The sequence below is a fragment of the Crocuta crocuta genome, unplaced genomic scaffold (assembly GCF_008692635.1).
Source record: "Crocuta crocuta isolate KB4526 unplaced genomic scaffold, BGI_CrCroc_1.0 scaffold68, whole genome shotgun sequence".
Lineage (NCBI taxonomy): Eukaryota > Metazoa > Chordata > Mammalia > Carnivora > Hyaenidae > Crocuta > Crocuta crocuta.
The window spans coordinates 652,713-669,876 of NW_027532426.1; the positions used below are offsets into that span (position 1 = coordinate 652,713).

Sequence of the window (17,164 nt, forward strand, 5' to 3'; positions counted from 1 at the left end):
GCTTTGGAGGAGCCTACAGGACAGTCATGCCCCACCGCACCCCAGGGCCCTGTTGCTGTCTCTAGGAAGGGCAGAGGCGCCAAGCAATCCACTTGGCACCACATTCACGCCACCAGAAGCCCCAGGGATGAGGTAGAAACCTTAATGAGTCACTGCGGGCCCGTTAAACCCCTCCTCCTCCCACCCATGACAGCCACAGATTCAGATACAGTATGTGAGAGGCGCCAGAGTCCTGACTCAGGCCCAACTCCAGCCCTGGAAAGGTAGCCCGTGGGACTCCCCACTGATCTTGTATAACCAATCCTGTACCTATTACAGGCTAGGCACAGCAGGGTCTGGGGAAAAGCTTGTCACTAGCCAAAAATCTTCTAGGAATTCCACTCTGCCCATCTCCTTTGCTCTCCTAAATCCTGTCTTCCCTATTAGCTTTCACTTCTCAGATGATCACTGCAGGGATGCAGGGGTGGGGAGATGGGGGTTATGGCTATTGTTAGAAAGTAGCACCCTGGTGACCAGATGGAACCAGGTGTGGGCAGTTTTGCAGCAGGCTGTCCCAGACAGGTTGATTCTCCAGCTCAGGCTCCAAAGTATGATTGGTGTTAGCAGGTGTCACAGGAATGACGCCCACAGCTGTCTCTGGGCTGAGCTTTGATTCCATACAAGTTTTGATTAGTCTTCCTGGGAGTGGGATGCAAAAGCAGAGGACATACCGGTCTGTATTGGGGGATGGGGGTGGGTGTAGACAGAAATGGTCCTAATCCATATTGAGGGAAGCAAAAAAAAAAAAAAAAAAGAGAGAGAGAGAGAGAAAGAAAATAAAAAGAAAAAAGAAAAAGTCCGGATCCATATGGAGGTCAAGGTGGGGGAGGCAAACAGAAATGGTTCTAATCTGTATTTATGGATGGGGAGAGCCAAAGCAGAAGTAGTCTGGCTCCATATTTGACATCAGAGACATGAGCTGGTTCTGGGTCGGGGGAGGCAGAGGTAGGGGTGATCCTGGTGTGTCCTGTTGTTAAGTCAAAGGAGGAAGGTCCTGGTTACGGCTGAGTAGTGGCAGGGGCTCTCCTTTTGATCTCTCTGGTTCACCTCCAGAGAACCCTTCCTATAGCACTTCCATCACCTTCCTCATTACAGAATGTCCCCAACAGCTGACTTGGCAGCTCTGTGCAGACAGAGGCTTCTCCGGTTTAGCCAGTGCTCAAGACTGCGGCCTCATGTGCATTATTCATTCACACCATATTTTCCTTTTCCCAATTCTGCGCACACAGTCGTCTGCCCTCTTCCAGCGCTCTGCCACCCGCCTCCCCTCGGGGCTCCTGGAAGCCTGGGTGACGCGTTTGGCAGCCCTGGCTTTAAAAATTTCCCCGCCGGGCTCCGCCTCGCCGGCTGCGGGCTCCACCCTAACCCTAAGTCCCAGGCGGCCACCGGCTCCTCCCAGCGCTCTGAACTACAAGTCCCGCCGTCCCTCCCGCGCGCTCTCCCGCCTCGTCCGTGCCCCACACCGGCGTCGCTTGTAAGTCGGTCAACAGTGCCTCCCATTGGCCTCTCCGCCCTGTCAGTCACCTGGGAGTGTTGAGGGGCGGGCCTGAGGCGGAGATCCGGATCCGGAGCGGCTGAAAGGCGGAAGTGGAGGCCGGAGCCTGGGACACCGCCGGGGGTAGAGGAGCGGAGCCTGTCCGAGCCCCGGCCCCAAGTAACGCCACCGCCCCGGAGCCGCCGTGAGTGTGCCTGTCCCGAGACCCAGTGTTTCGCTTGCGTTGAACCCTCTTCGGGGCAGCACTTCCTCCCGCCCAACCCCGGCTTAGGGGGATACTGACCCCTCCCCCGACCCGTAGCCCCCTCTTAAGGGGCTCCCCAGGCGTCGGGCCAAAGGGGGGCCCTTCTTACCTTCCCTTACCTGTCCTTTATGAGCCTTGAGAAACCTCCGGGGCTCTCCTCTGGCCTGTCCAGTCCAGTTGTGGAAAGGGGAGACCCCAAATTCTGCTCCCTCTGCTCCCAGAACTGGAGGAATCTTTGCTAGGCATGAAGGAGGCGGTCTTCCTTCTCAATAGAGGCGGCGAGGAGTGCTGTCTGTCGCCGTCCCCCCCACCCCCCCAGCCCACACTGTCCCACAAAAACAGTTGTCCCCTCCAGCCCTAGAGAAATTTTATCTCGATTTCCTGGGGGGCGGAGGGGGCCTGGCTGACAACGTTCCACTCGCACAGGCTCCCATAGCTCCTCCCTTCCCTTCTTTCCTCAAGCCAGGGAGCCAGCCAGGACCTCAGCAGAATTTGAAGTCTTGGGCACTTTTTAGGGATGAGCTGTCTTCTTGTCTTGCCCCTTCCACCCCCAGATCTGTCCTCTAGTTATATTGTTCCCTAGTTGTGTTTTCTGAGTGTATTTCTCTTCCTGCCTCTGAAAAATTTAGCTGAGGTTTGCTTAATCCTAGCTACAGATCACAGATCAGGGTGGATCTGCCCATTCATTATCTTCTCTCTCCCCTCCCCTCCCCCTCCCCCTTGCTCCAGGCTCAGCCCTGTCCTCCTAGAGCACGTGAGTGGTTTCCAAGCTGCTTCAGAGGGACTGCCCCTCCTAGGACTGCTGTCTGCTGGTCTTTAGGGAGGAGGCAAAAGACCAAAAATTAGGAATCTGGGATTGAAGGGTCCTGGGCCATCTCTTTCCCACTCTCAAACACACACGCACCTCCTTGATCAACAGGTCTATGCCGTTTCTAGCCCTTGGCCTTCTCCAATCCCTTCTGAGCTTGGACAAATTGTAGATTACAGAGGAGTAAGTTGGGAGCACAGTGGCACCTCTGGGTTCTTAATGTGCTAATTTTTGTAGCCCAAGGAATTCCCATACATGCCAGCAAGGGCTGATTCCCNCAAGAGGCAGTTTGTGCTGACATCTGATCCTTGTCTGGTGCTTGGGACCTAGGTGTGTGAGATGGCTGTTGTCTCAGACCAGGCTGGGAGGTTCTTTGTTAGGTGGCCAAAGTACAGGCCAAGACTGTACCTTAATGAGAGTAGCCTGACTCTTTGAGGCCATGACTGACCCTTGCTATCTACCTCCGAGGAGGGGCGGAAAGGCCATGTAGTCTTTGGCAATTTCTATAGCTCTTCAGTGTCCTATGCCATCTTCACTGCTCTTACAGGTGCTAAACGTTTTCTGCCTTGAGACCTTCCTGATTTCTGAACAGTCAGTCACCAGTGTCTGACTCCTACAAACTTTTGAGCTAGACCTGGGATGCACTCATTTCATTTTGTATCGGACACCAAAAAAGCCTGCCTTATTGGGGTCAGCAGTTGGACCACTAGCGTGGTCTTCTTTGGAGGGTTGTCGGAGATGTCTGTGGCCAGCCTGGTTTCTCTAATCTGGTCAGCCTGTGCCTCTGAGGGGCAGGGCTGGAGAGGCCTGAGTGCTCCCCGGCCATCGGTCTCTGACCAAACTTATCTCCTCTGTTGTGGGCTGTGGTTTCTGAAACTCTTCGGGAGTCACAGGCTGAGGCTGCCAGCCTTCTGAGGGGACCCTCTTTGTCCGGGCATGCTCTCCTAGCTAGGATTCTGAAACAGGTTTTCGAAAGAGAAGCTCTCCCTTTCCGAGAGATGTGGCAGGCATCAATGCCCCGGGTAGTTAGGCAGCCGCTTCTGGGATCCAGGGATTGTAGAGTCCAAGCGGAGATCAGACACTGCTTGGCAGAAAGAGGAAGGGCTCTGTGTGCCACAGAAGCCTGTCCTCTCGTACCTCTTTCTAGATGGCCTTTTCTGCCTTCATGCGATAGAGAGGTGGTAAGACGGAGTTTTAGAAGCCATTTTAAAGTTGCAGGGTTTTTTCACAGATGATCCTCCCAGGAAACAAAGTTCTTTTCATACCTGTTCCTTACAAGAGCCCTGGGAGATCATGAGATTTTGTATCTCCATTTTAGAGATGATGCTAAAGGAATTTAAAGTAGCTAGCCTTAGGTCATCCAGTTAGAAGTTGGGATTTAGGATTCCGTGTGCCTCTTCCCTGAGAATGGGCCCTTCTTCGGGCCTCTTCAAGGAATGGGCCTACATACAGGGTGAATGAGCAGAGGCCCCACTGCAGATCCTTTAGCATCCCTGTCACTGACACCCCCGCCCCCAGCTTCTGTTTTCTTACCCACCCCCACTCCACCCTCCTATCCTCCTCAACCCCCATCTCCTATGCCTCTGGGGACCGTGGCAGTTACGAGTCCCAAGTCAGTACTCTTCGGGGGTGACATCTGTACCATTAACTTCTGGGAAAGTCATGATGGTTAGAAAATGAAAGTAAAAGTGAGTGGACTCAGGGGTCTCTCTGGGGAGGGTTATGGGTGTTGGGAGCCGCAGAGCTGGCTTCTGCTTTGCCCCCTGATTCCCCTTGCTGCTCGTGGGTGGGAAGAATATGACTGCCCACCAGAAGCTCCTTTCACTAGAATTTACATGGAAACAGCAAGGTCATAAATTTAAATTCAGTCCCACGAAGCAGATCCTTCTTACAGAGAGCCTTCTTCCTCTGAGCCTTGCCCAGTAAACAGAGAGGTGGTATGGTAGGTGGAAAGCACAAGAGCTTGAGAGTCAGCCGGAGCTAGGTTGTTATCTGGACTCCCCCACTTACCAGTCGCATGGCCTTGGACTTGTTACTTGACCTTGTTGAGCCTCTGTTTCTTCCAGTAAAAATGAGGATACAAAGTATTTTGCAGGAGAAACAGGGTAAAGGAGCTAGTCCAGTGCCTGGCAGAGAATAGATAGATAGATACTCACAAATAGCAGTTTTGTGGGTCAGTGGGGTTTTGAAGGCAGATTATAATTCATCCCTAAGATTCTGATTCGGCATCTGTACCAAGTGTTGCTCTTCTGCTTCATGGTTTCTTATGTTGTCTCATCTCATAGATGAGAATCGATGTGGGTGGTGTTCCCATCTTCCAGAAGAGAATGCTAAGGCCATGACTGTGCTTCTTCGGCTGGGGTCCTTGGACCCTACTGGGGTCCTGTGCTATGGATAGGGCAAGCCACAGACTAAGAGGGGTCTTTGCATCTTCTAGGCACTTCCGTCTTAGTTTTAAGCATTTTTGTATTAAAACAGCCCTGGATCTATTACAGATTGGAATGCAAAGTTTACATGAGTTTAAGCTACAACAAGAAATCGAAAGACAGTGTTTTGTTTGTGGCAGGCTGCTTCGGGTTCAAGTCCCAGATTCCTGGGGTTTTGCGTTTCCTCCTCCAAAAGTTAGGGGTACTTTGGTTGGTGCTATTTGAGAAGCACTGCTTCAGGTGGGATTTATAATACTTTATTTTTTTTTTTAAGTTTATTTGTTTATTTTGAGAGAAAGAGAAAGAGTGAGCAGGTGAGGGGCAGAGAAAGAGAGAGAATCACAAGCAGGCTCCGTGCCATAAGCGTAGAGCCTGACGCAGGGCTCCAACTTATAACCTTGAGATCATGACCTGACCTGAGATCATGAGCTGAGATCATGACCTAAGGCGCCCCGGAGGATAGGATTTATAAACTGGGATGTCACCAAGTCCAGGTAATAGTGCTTCTAAGAGTCATGGCAGAGAATTGGAATATATCTTAAGGAGTCTTCCACATTAATAGCCTGGTATTTTAAAAGAGTAGTTTTCAGATTAAATACCCCTACCTCCTGTATATAGGAACAATAATACAAGTAAAATTGCAACTTTTTGAGCTTTGCTTACTATGCATCAGGTTCTCCTCAGCCCTTCGTATGTCCTGAGTCCTTAATCCTCCTCTGACAACCCCAGGAGGGCGGAACTGTGTCCAATTCCCTCGTTTTGGTGGGAAACTCACATCAGGGGTCAGAATCGAGCACAGACCTGATACCCGTGCTGCGGAGCCCCTCTTGTCCCACTTCTGGGCTGTGTGCTCCTCCCTTTGCCTCGAAGGCTCTTCCCTGCCTCACCTGCCTCAGATCCACATCTCCCGGCTTCTCTTAAAGCGCATTTGGCCCTTGGAACATCACTTCCTCTGTGAAGCCTTCCCTTCCCCCAAGTAGGCTGACGGCTTTTCTCTTCCCTGCACTTCATTCTTAGTACCCCTTGTCTAGTGCATGAGCCCTGGAGGGGCGCGGATCATGTCCCGTTTTATCTGTGTCCAGTCCTCCCACGTCCCCAGCATGGAAGGCCCCCACCGGGCGTGTTAAAGGAAAGGGCAAACATGCATAGGTGCCCTTGAAGCACGTGGCTGTCCATGCATGTCCTTTGACACACACTTTCTGCGCTCACACAGTGTAGATCCCAAAACCTGGGCCATATCTTTGGCCCGTCCTTCAGCAAGTTGCTCCCAAACAGGAGAGCAAACAGATGAATGGGTTGAATGTTACAGTTCAGGTGACACAGGGGTGGGGACAAGTCACAAACTAAATTCCAGAGAGTAGCCATCTCCCAGTCTCCAGTCTTTCTGGTGAAGGGTTTCATGGGAAAAGACGGCCGTGGCTTTGGCCATCCATGTTCCGCCAGCTACCTTCTGCAGCATGTGGACTTGGTAACTGTGCTTCCGCGGCTGCTCATGGTGAGGCAGCACCAACACCAGGCTGGGACTCAGCAAGATCACAGGGGCGACTTTACCTCTGGTCCGGCGCTGCTGCTTTGCGCGTCTGCATAGGCTCGTCCGTGTTCGTGAAGGAGGGAGGTCTTGAGAAAGCGGCACCAGCAGCCGTGTAGACCGGTGGCGGTGGGAGCAGCCTTCGCTTTGTGACCTTCTCCCATGGCCTTCAAACTCCCAGGTCCCGTGCCTGCGGAATGGGGCACCTCGGGACCGTTGATGTGGCTTCTGGCACCCCTCTTCCCACACACCCCTCAGTGCGGCTCCGCAGAGAGTTCGCTTGTCTAAGTAACATGAGTTTATGGTCACTGGTGTCCTTGAATCTCATTTTGCCACAAGATGGGCCACTGCCTTTTTTTTTTTTTTTTTTTAGTAAACCTTATTTCAGAATAGTTTTAGAATAACTGCAAAGGTAGAACAGTTTTCAGTTTTCTCACCCGCTCACTTTCTGCTGTCATTAACGTCTTACATCGATATCACACATTAGTCACACTGAGCCAATTTTGATAACATAATTAATCATGAAAGGCCTGCACCTCCTTTCACTTTTATCTAAGGTCCGTTTTCCATTCCAAGATCCCTGTCTGGACACCACGGTACATTTAGTTGTCATGTCTCCTTAGGCTCCTCTTGGCTGAGACAGTTTCTTAGACTTTCCTTGTTTTTAATGAGCTTGACCATTTTGAGGAGTAGCGCTCAGGGATTCTTTAGTGTGTTTTCGGCTGGGATTCATCTAATGTTTTTCTCGTGATTACTCTGGGGTTTTGAGTCAGGGGGAGGAAGACCACACAGGTGAAGTGCCGCTTTCATCACGCATCAAGAGTACATGCAGTTAATGTGACTTATCACAGTTGATGTCAACCTTGGTCACTTGGCTGAGGTGACGTTTGTCAGGTTTCTCCACTGGAAAGTCACTGTCTCCCCTTCCCTTTCTGTCCTGTCCTCTTTGGAAGGAAGTCATTATGTATAGGGCACATATACACTTGACCAGGGGACTATGCTCCTCCCCAAGGGCAGTGTATCTACGTGAATTATTTGGAATTCTTGTATAGGAGAGATTTGTCTGTTGTCCCTCATTTCTTTATTCATTTATTTTTTAAAAATTTAATTAATGAATTTACTTATTTTGAGAGAGAGAGGAGAGAGAGAGTGCGAGTGAGCAGGGGAGAGGCAGAGAGAGAGGGAGAGAGAAAATCCCAAACAAGATCTGCACTGTCCGCACAGAGCCTGATGCAGGGTTTGACGTGAGTTTATGACCTGAGCCGAGATCAAGAGTTGGATGCTTAACCAACTGAGCCACCCAGGTGTCCCTATTCATTCATTTATTTAAAACAGTATGGACTCATGGCTATTTATTTATACTTTGGTTTGTAATCAGTATGACCTAATTTTATTGCTCAGATTGTTCCAGATCTGGTCACTGGGAGCTTTCTCAGGTCCCTTTGACCCACCCCATCATTGGGGGTGGGGGTGGGGTTCCATTTTTTGAGAACTTTTTTTTTAATGTTTATTTATATTTGAGAGAGACAAACAGAGCAGGAGTGGGGGAGGTGCTGAGAGAGAGAGGGAGACGCAGAACCCAAAGCAGGCTCTAGGCTCCGAGCTGTCAGCACAGCTCACAAACCGGGAGATTATGACCAGAGCTGAAGTCAGACGCTTAACCGGCTGAGCCATCTGGGCGCCCCTTTTGAGCACTTCTTTACTCTTCATCACTGCAAGATGCTCCAGGCTCACCTTGCATGTTTCCTGCCCCAGTCCTGGAATCAGCTGTCTCTTCAAGACCACTGTCTTTTTTTAGCAACTGTTTTCCTCAAATTTGTTGATACAGAGCTGTGTGGATGGGTTCAAGTTGTTTCTTTTGCTGCTTAGTCACTTTAAAAAAAATTTTTTTTTTAATGTTTTATTTATTTTTGAGAGAGAGAGACAGAGTGAGCAGGGTAGGGTCAGAGAGAGAGGGAAACACAGAATCCAAAGACAGGCTCCAGGCTCTGAGCTAGCTGTCAGCACAGAGCCCGATGCAGGGCTTGAACCCACAAACCGTGAGATCATGACCTGAACCGAAGTCGGACGCTTAACCAACTGAGCCACCCAGGCGCCCCAACTGTTTAGTCACTGAAGACACTCCAGTTCGACAAGGTGTGGCTGCTCCTGGGAAGTGGGTGTGGGAGACTCCTGACAGGTGACCCCAGTAGCAGGCTGTTGCTTCTCGGCTTACCCATTCATACTTCCTTTACCCCTGCCTGATGTGTTGACTCAGCTGGCAGCTGGACTGATCCCCAAATGGGCAGATTTGGTGTTTCCTCTGGAGTTTACTATCCAGTTGGGAAGCTGAGATACATAATCATCCTCTGTTTCAGGTGCCAACCTCTCCAGCCAAACCATCCAGAACTCGGTCTTAGAGGACAGTCCCTGCGGCCTGGACTGTTCTTTTGCTGCCATTCAAAAACAGGCCTCCGCTTTGGGAGGGTTTGTGGCCCTAGGCGGGCCCAGGGCAGGCTGTGCTCCGAGCTGTGATCCTGAATCACTGAGTAGCTTAAATCCTTCTGTTGTACTGTCAGCCCTCTGAAGATGCGTAACTTGAGCCCTTCTGGAAACACTAACTTGGGATCTTAACAGGAGTTGGTTTACAAGCCTCTAGCCTTCTATTCATGGCTGCATGTGTGTCCCCTTCGGGTGGCTCTGTCAGAGCCTCCCAGGAGTGGGGGAGGGCGTGGGTGGCCGTCCTCACCCTGGCTGCTCTCCTGGTCCTCACATTGCTCTCGGAGCTGCTCGGAGGCTGTGGTGATTAATGATGCCAATTTCTAAACCTCTAGCATTTCCAGCCTGGTTCTTTAGAAGGAACTCTGGTTTGTCAGCTGTCCTGGTCCTGCCCCCTCCCCCCTCCACAACTGAACTCCTTCTTCCCTTTCCTCAAAGAGGCTTTGAAATGGAAGGAAGGGCATTTGGGCTTTGAGATGCTTTCTCTTGTGGGATTCTTTCTTCCCCTTCTTTTTTTTTTTTTAAAGAGGTTGTGGTTTACCTGGTTGAGGGTTCAGCTCTGCCGACTTTTCAGGATAGCGGTGCCCCCCGCCCCCCATTCGTGTGGCTTTAGAAGCCAGTCTCCAGAGAATACAGGGTGAGCGTTATTGACAGGACACAGGACAGCAAGGGTGAACTGGTTCTTTTTCCAGGACACTGTTGAAAATCGCCCTCTTTGTCTGTTCCATACCAAAATGCCACAGACTGCCTGGCTTATACACAAGGACATTTATTTCTCACAGTTCTAGAGGCTGGAAGTCCAAGATTAGAGGGGCAGCCAGCATGGTCGGGTTGTGGTGAAGGCCCTCTTCCAGGCCGACTTCTCGCCATGTCCTCACAGGGCAGGAGGCCAGGGGAGCTCTCTGGAGCCTCCTTTAAAAGGACGCTAATCCCAGTCATGAGCGTGCTGCCCGCATGGCCCAGTCACCTCCCAAAGTCCCCACCTCCAGATACCATCACATTGGGATTAGGATTTCAATGTATGAATATGGGGGGGACGCAGACATTCTGACCATAGTTGATGTGTTCGGCATTCTCTCCAAACGATGGGCATTGAAGAATGGGGTCCAAGGAAACCGCAAGCAGAAGTGATGTGTGACGAGCAAATGAACATACCGATTGAGGATCTGCTTCCTTTGTAGGGACCTCCAGGGCCAGGGATTGCCTGCCCCAGGAACATTTACTGAGTGCTTGCTCAGAGCCAGGCCCTCTGCTAAGAGTCTTATGTGTATCCTCTTCCCAGCGGCCTTGGGAGATGGGCATCAGTCTTTCTATTTTATGTATCAGAAAATGGGGGCAGTGACACAACACCAGGTCACCCTAGTAAGCGGTAGCTCCGGGACGTGAACCTGGAGTTGGTCTGACTCCAGCACTTGTGCTCTTAGCCCCTACGCAGAAGGAACCTAAGTGGTCCTGTCTGAGGTAGTGTAGGGGCTCCTTGGCTGGGCTGTGGCTCCCCGACGGGGTGTGAGCAGCCTGGGAGGAGGATGTGGGTTTAAGCCTTCACCGTCTCCATCCCTTGCCAGACCCAACCAGGCCTGTACTGCAGTCTCCGTTCACCACAGATAGAAGCACCTGCTGTGTGTCAGGCTTGATATTACATGCCTGTTAAAACAAAGGAAACCTAGGGGTGCCTGGGTAGCTCAGTCGCTTAAGCATCCGACTTTGGCTCAGGTCATGATCTCATGGTTCATGAGTTCGAGCCCCGTGTCTGGCTCTGTGCTGACAGCTCAGAGCCTGGAGCCTGCTTCGAATTCTGTGTCTCCCTCTCTGTCTCTCTCAAAAATAAACATTAAAAATTTTCTAAAAAAGGAAAAGAAAGGAAACCTGTAGTGCAGCCTTGCAGCGTGTTGCTGTGAGCTCCTTTTCATCTCTGACAGTGCCCTTAGTTTCTCTGCCCTTTGCACTCTTAATCTCAAGCCCCCAAGTTCTCCAGCCTCTTGCCACCTGTAACAGTCTTAATGATAATTTGGGGCCATGGAAATAGAAGTAGGATTCAGTCATTGAAACTTGTTTGGACTCATTCAGTGCCTGGTTTCTTCAGCTGGCACTCTTCCTGCATTTTGTTCAGCAAAGATTAGAAAGAAAAAGTCAGGGGCGCCTGGGTGGCTCCATTGGTTGAGCGTATGACTTCGGCTCAGGTCATGATCTCAGGGTTCATGAGTTCAAGCCTCTCTTCAGGCTCATGCCTCTCAGCATGGAGCCTGCTTGGGATCCTCTCTTCCCTGCCCCCCGCCCCTTTCCTGCTCTCTCTCAAAAGGAAAGAAAGAAAGAAAAACTCCGCCTAAAATACTGTGCTTTGGTATCCAGGCTCCTGAGAGCAGCCTTCGTCCCTCAGATCTCTCAGTGGGAACTTTGACCTTGTTTCTTGTTAGTTGGGCGGCCTCTGAACCGCAGTGTATTTGGTGCCTGAGCAAGAGGAATTTGGTTTGCATGTCTGATACCTGATTCTCTTTTCCCCATTCGCCTCTCAGACACAGCCTCTGCCTTCTGCTCTCTGTTTAGAAGCCGAGGGCTGTGAATTCACTTGGCTTTCTTTTGTTTTTTGGTAAAGACAGGAAGGGTTTGTGAGGGAACGTCAGTTGCACTTGTTGATATGAGTAGCCCAACAAACAGGTGTGGCTGCTGACCCTGACATTCGGCAGAGGTTCTTGGCATCTTTCCGGGCCTGTGGCAGGAGCAGAAGTGGCAGCTGGCCTGGCTGGGGCTCCTGGCCCCCGCAAAGATCCTCCAGAGCCAGAGGGGAAGATGGTCCCTTCATTGCTGAGATCCCAGCTAGAACTGCCCTAAGTAAATAGGAACTGCATGAGGGGCACCTGGGTGGCTCAGTCAGTTAAGCATCCAACTTTGGCTCAGGTCATGATCTGGTTGGTGAGTTTGAGCCCCGTGTCAGGCTCTGTGCCGACAGCTCAGAGCCTGGAGCCTTCTTTGGGTTCTGTCTCCCTCTCTGCACCTCCCCTGCTCACACTCTCTCACTCTCTCTCAAAAATAAACATAAAAGGGGCACCTGGGTGGCTTAGTCGGTTAAGCGTCCGACTTTCGCTTACGTCATGATCTCGCGGTTCGTGGGTTCGAACCCCGCGTCGGGCTCTGTGCTGACTGCCAGCTCAGAGCCTGGAGCCTCTTTCAGAGTCTGTGTCTCCCTGTCTCTCTGACCCTCCCCTGCTCACGCTCTCTCTCTCTCTCTCTCTCCTAGAAATAAATAAAAATATTTAAAAATAAATAAATAAACATAAAAAAACTTAAATTAAAAAAACTTTTTTTAATGTTTTAAATTTATTTCTGAGAGAGTCAGCATGAGCAGGGGAGGGTCAGAGAGAGAGGGAGACGCAGAATCTGAAGCAGGCTCCAGGCTCTGAACTAGCTGTCAGCTAGTCAGAGCCTGATGTGGGGCTTGAACCCATGAACCGTGAGATCATGACCTGAGCCGAAGTCTGACACTTAACCGACTGAGCCAACCAGGCGCCCCCCCCAAAAAATACTTTTTTAAATAATAAGTAAATAAAAATAATAGCTGCATAAGGAGAACAAATACAGGGTAGTGTTAAGGCTCGTGGGTCAGCATGGCTCCCACGTCTAATCCCACTGGCTTTCACATAACCCACACTCCATCCTGGGGTCACAGCAGGGAAGAACCTGTGCCTTGGCCGGCTCTCCTTGCACCCTATCTCTGGCACCAACAGGTGAAGAGCTGGGTGGTGGCATGTGAGCCACCACTTTGTCTCAGTCCTGTCCCTGTCACTAGCTTCTGTCCCCTTGTAGCTAGCTGTGTGTGGATTTGTGCCACAGGAGGCATCAAACTTCAATCCAACTTTTGCCTGAGACTTCTTAGAGAGTCGCCCCGGTTGGGGCCAGATGGCCTGCCACTGCCCTGACAACTGGGGTGTGCTGAGTCGGAGACCGGGTTCCCTTAGGGAGAACAGTCTCTTAGGAGTGTCAGTGTCAGCATCTGGGACCCCCAGTCAGGAGGCAGGACGAGCCTTGCCTGGTGCAGCCACAGGCCGTCCCCTGTCTGTCTGGCCTTCCTCACTACCTGCCACCCGAACACCTGGCTCTGTCGGCCAGCACAACCAGTGAATGAGGATCTCAGAGCTGCCCATGACGCCTGGGCCCCTTCTGTGGACAGTACGGGCAGCCCACACTGACCACACTGTGTCAGGAGACACATGACTCCCACCCCCACCCCATCCGTCTTCCTCCCCGTGGGCACAGGGACTGGAGGTTTCCATCCTCTGCCTGAAAGTTAGCGCTGAGTCTGCTTCTGTCAGCCTCTCAGGACCGCCTGTTGGCGAGAGCCGAGAAAGCAGCGCGGAGCTCAGGGAAGGCTTTCTGGGTGTTCTTAATGGGACAGGGCTCCGGGAACCTGCGGATCTGTCTCTCAGGGGTGGCTTCTGCCTCACTCAGCTTGGCATCTTTCTGTGAAGGGGAAAGGGCTATAGAGCCCCGAGTTCTGCCTGGAGAGTGGGAAGGACCGCTTGGTCATGTGCATCTAGGTTTTCAGACTCCTGGAGCCCCTGCACTCTGGCCCCTTTTGCAGGTGTCTGTGCAGTTAGTGGCCCCAGCTGGAGCCCCTGTGGACGCGGTCAGGGCCCCATTGCGGTGGAGAAGCCCAGGCAGCCAGTCCCAGAAGAGTTTTCATTGAAAGGGGAGCGCACTGAAACTGATCTGGCTAAGGGAGGTGGGTAAGGGCTGGGGCAGATTCAAGGGCCTGCGGCAGTGGGAGGGGAGCCAGCTCAGTCTGGGTCCCTCTCTAGGATGATTTCCCTCCCTTCCCCCTGGAAAGGGGGTCCTCTTGCTGTGACTGTGTAAACGCAGCACCCCCTTCCTCTCCTGCCAGCTCCCCAAATCCTGAATCCCCTGCGTTGTGGGATGAGGGGCCCCAGCCCTGGCCCGACGCACCCCGTCGGGGTTCTCCCCAAATCTCAGCCTTGGCTTTTTTTTTTTTTTTTAAATGTTTTATTTATTTCTAGGAGAGAGAGAGAGAGACAGCATGAGCAGGGGAGGATCAGAGAAAGAGGGAGATACAGACTCTGAAATAGGCTCCAGACTCTGAGCTGGCAGTCAGCACAGAACCTGACGTGGGGCTCGAACCCACAAACCGCGAGATCATGACCTAAGCGGAAGTCGGACGCTTAACCGACTAAGCCACCCAGGCGCCCCTCTCAACCTGGGCTTCTAAGCCTCTGTTTTCTGAGGCCAAGAATCCTCTGTTACACTTGAGGTGGGGCACAGGTCCTCTGTGGCGCAGTCCCATAGTCCTGGTCACACAGGAAGATGTCCCTCTCTTTGATTCCATCCCCCAACCCACACCCCTTAACCTCTGCAGATTCTCTCTGGACTGGTTGAGGTGCACAGCATCACTGTGGTAACCTTTCTGCTCACTGAAAAGACAGAAATGTCACCTTCCCTTTTTATTATGAAGCTTTAAGCAACTTTAAAATTCTTCAGTCCACAGTTAAGTACAAATATATTCTTAGTATGTATGTAGCAGTTCTATTTGTATTGAATCCTGTTAGCTTGCACCTTGTTAGCTGAGTACTTTTATTTCTCTGCCCTCTTTTTTTTTTTTACGTTTATTTATTTATTTTGAAAGAGCATGAGCGTGTGTGTGAGTGGAGGAGGGCAGAAAGAGAGGGAGAGAGAACCCCAAGCAGGTTCCACACAGTCAGTGCAGAGCCAGATGCGGGGCTCAAACTCACAAACTGTGAGATCATGGCCTGAGTCAAAACCAAGAATTGGACACTTAACCGTATAAGCCACCCAGACACCCCCCCCCCTCTATTTTTTTAAGTTTGTTTTTTTTTAATTTATTTATGGAATCTACACCCAGCGTGGGGCTCAAACTCACAACCCCGAGGTCAAGAGTCACGTGACCAGGCTCCCCTCTCTTGGCCCTCTTCTAATTCAGGCATCCATCTTTTTGATTGTCTTTATTATTCTGAATTTTGTTATACTAAAGAGGAGGCAGAAAATATGTTACATACAGGGAAACTAGACTGGTTTCATATCATTTGTAAGCTTTACTTTGCACACGACAGTGTGCAAAATTCTCGGACAGAAACATCCTTTATTGACATGTAATTTACACATAGTAAGATTTACACATCTCAGTTGGACAGCTTGATAGATTTTTACATCTGTGTATATCCATGTGTCCACCTCCCCAATCAAAATACAAAATTTTCCCGCCTAGCAGTGTAATTTTTTTGCAGTTTGATACAAACTCATTTTTCCATTGTTAAAAGCTATATTCTATTAAAGCCTACATAGAAAGGGGGCAGCCCCTGTTATTTGTATGGCTGTAAGGACACTGTTAATATTCTTGGGTTTTCTGTCTGTGATGGGGAACCCCTGCTAGAATTACGAGTCCTGGGCTTGGGCTCCGCCACCCCTGGGCTGTGACTGCGGGCAGGCCACCTTGTCTCAACTTCATCTCCTCTGTAATTGGAAAGGGGAGGATGAGGTCTTCAAGGACTTTGAGCTTTGACAACCCATGAGTCAAAACTAGCTAGTTAGGCCCTTAGTAGTATAAGGAACCTGTCATTTGCTGGAGCCTCACCTTCAGCCACATACTGTGTTATACAAACTGTGCATTGTTTCATTTAACCTTCATGACAACCCCATGCGATTGGTATTAAACAATACTGTTTTATAGATAAGAGACAGCAGCTGACAGTAGTTGCCTGTCTGACTTGGCCAAGGTCACTCGGCCAGTAAACGGTGGAGCCTGGCTCTAACTAAACCAGTCTCCCAAGTCCTAACCTGTGAGCTGTGCTGGGGAAGGGTGAGTGGGTACCTCATGTGGCTCATGGCTTGTGTCGCTTCAGATTTTTCTTCCTTCGGAGTCTGCAGCCAGCCAGAGGCCCGGTAGTCCTTCTGTGAGTCTGCCCTCTGGTCCTGTGTGCTGGTAGTGGTGACTTTCCCCTTTGAGGAAGATGTGTGTTCTGGAGCCTGTGGGTAAATCATCTCCCTGGCCGACTTGAACTTTCTAGTGTCTTCTGCCTTTACCTTCGAACCTAATTACCTCTTCTCCTGTGCCCCACTTTTCATTCTCTTTAGGCTAACACATTGCTTCTGCTCTCCTCTTTTCTTGCCCAGCTCTTGTGGTATTAAATATTCAGGAATGCTTTCATCTAGAGTATAGCTGAAGAGTCACCGGCCAGAACCACCTTTTAGGAGGCCCTGGGCAGGGTCACTTGGTTCTCCATCCTCCCGCCTCCCCCCACAGGGGCTAACCTTGAGTGAGTCCTTCTCAGCCTCTGGTCAATGGAGTCTGATTGGTTTCACTAATCAGCTCACTCTCCAGGCTGTGCCAGGACTGTCAGCTAGAGGAAGTCTCTGAAGCAAACAGGAAGCGTGAGAGACGCCCATCAGCTGGAATTGCTCACTCTTTTACCAGGAAGGACAGCAAGCATGAAGTGGGTGACTTCATGGTTAGAGAAGAGGCATTTCTAGTGGAGGCTGGGCGAAGGGCAGCACTCCACCAGCGTCTGGTGTCTTGGAGGCTTCAGGAGTTGCGTGAAGCCAGGAATCAGTGCCCACCCCCAGTCTGATCCACCTGTATTGTCCATGGCGCTCATCTGGAAGGGTGCCTCTCCATCTCTTGGATTCCTCCCTCCTTCCTGTATCAGCTGTAGCTCTTTAATGTTTATTTACGTTTTGAGAGAGAGAGGAGAGGGAGGGGCAGAGAGAGCGAGACAGATCTGAAGCAGGCCCCACGCGGACAGCGCAGAGCCCAACGTGGGGCTCAAACTCATGAACTTCAAGATCATGACCTGAGCTGAAGTCTGACACTCAACCGACTGAGCCACCCAGGCGCCCCTCAGCTTTAGCTCTTGTGCTTAAATCACCTGCCTAGAATCACTGGTGGAACTTATTTTAAAAACATTTTCTGGACTCTAGTTCTAGAGATTTAAATTTAGTTGGTCAGGGTTATTTCTAAGTGCCCTGGGTGATTCCAATTAAAAAAATAAAAACAAGTTTGGTACCCACTGACTTTCTAGTATCCAGAGCAAAGCCAGAGTAAGAAAGAGTAGTGTTTTTCTTGTTTTTGTTGTCTCTCTCTCTCTCTCTCTCCCCCCCTCCCCCTCTCTCCCCCTCCCTCCCT

The 17,164-nt window shown here is 50.8% G+C and overlaps 1 protein-coding gene across 1 annotated transcript in view; it reads left to right on the plus strand.

The window, feature by feature from the left end:
• Positions 1–1,625: 1,625 nt before the first annotated feature.
• Positions 1,626–17,164, plus strand: part of RAB5C (RAB5C, member RAS oncogene family) — a 24,130-nt gene continuing 8,591 nt past the window's right edge. The window contains exon 1 of the mRNA XM_077779280.1: positions 1,626–1,718. The gene's annotated coding sequence lies outside the window, so the exon portion shown is untranslated. The remainder of the gene's footprint in view (positions 1,719–17,164) is intronic.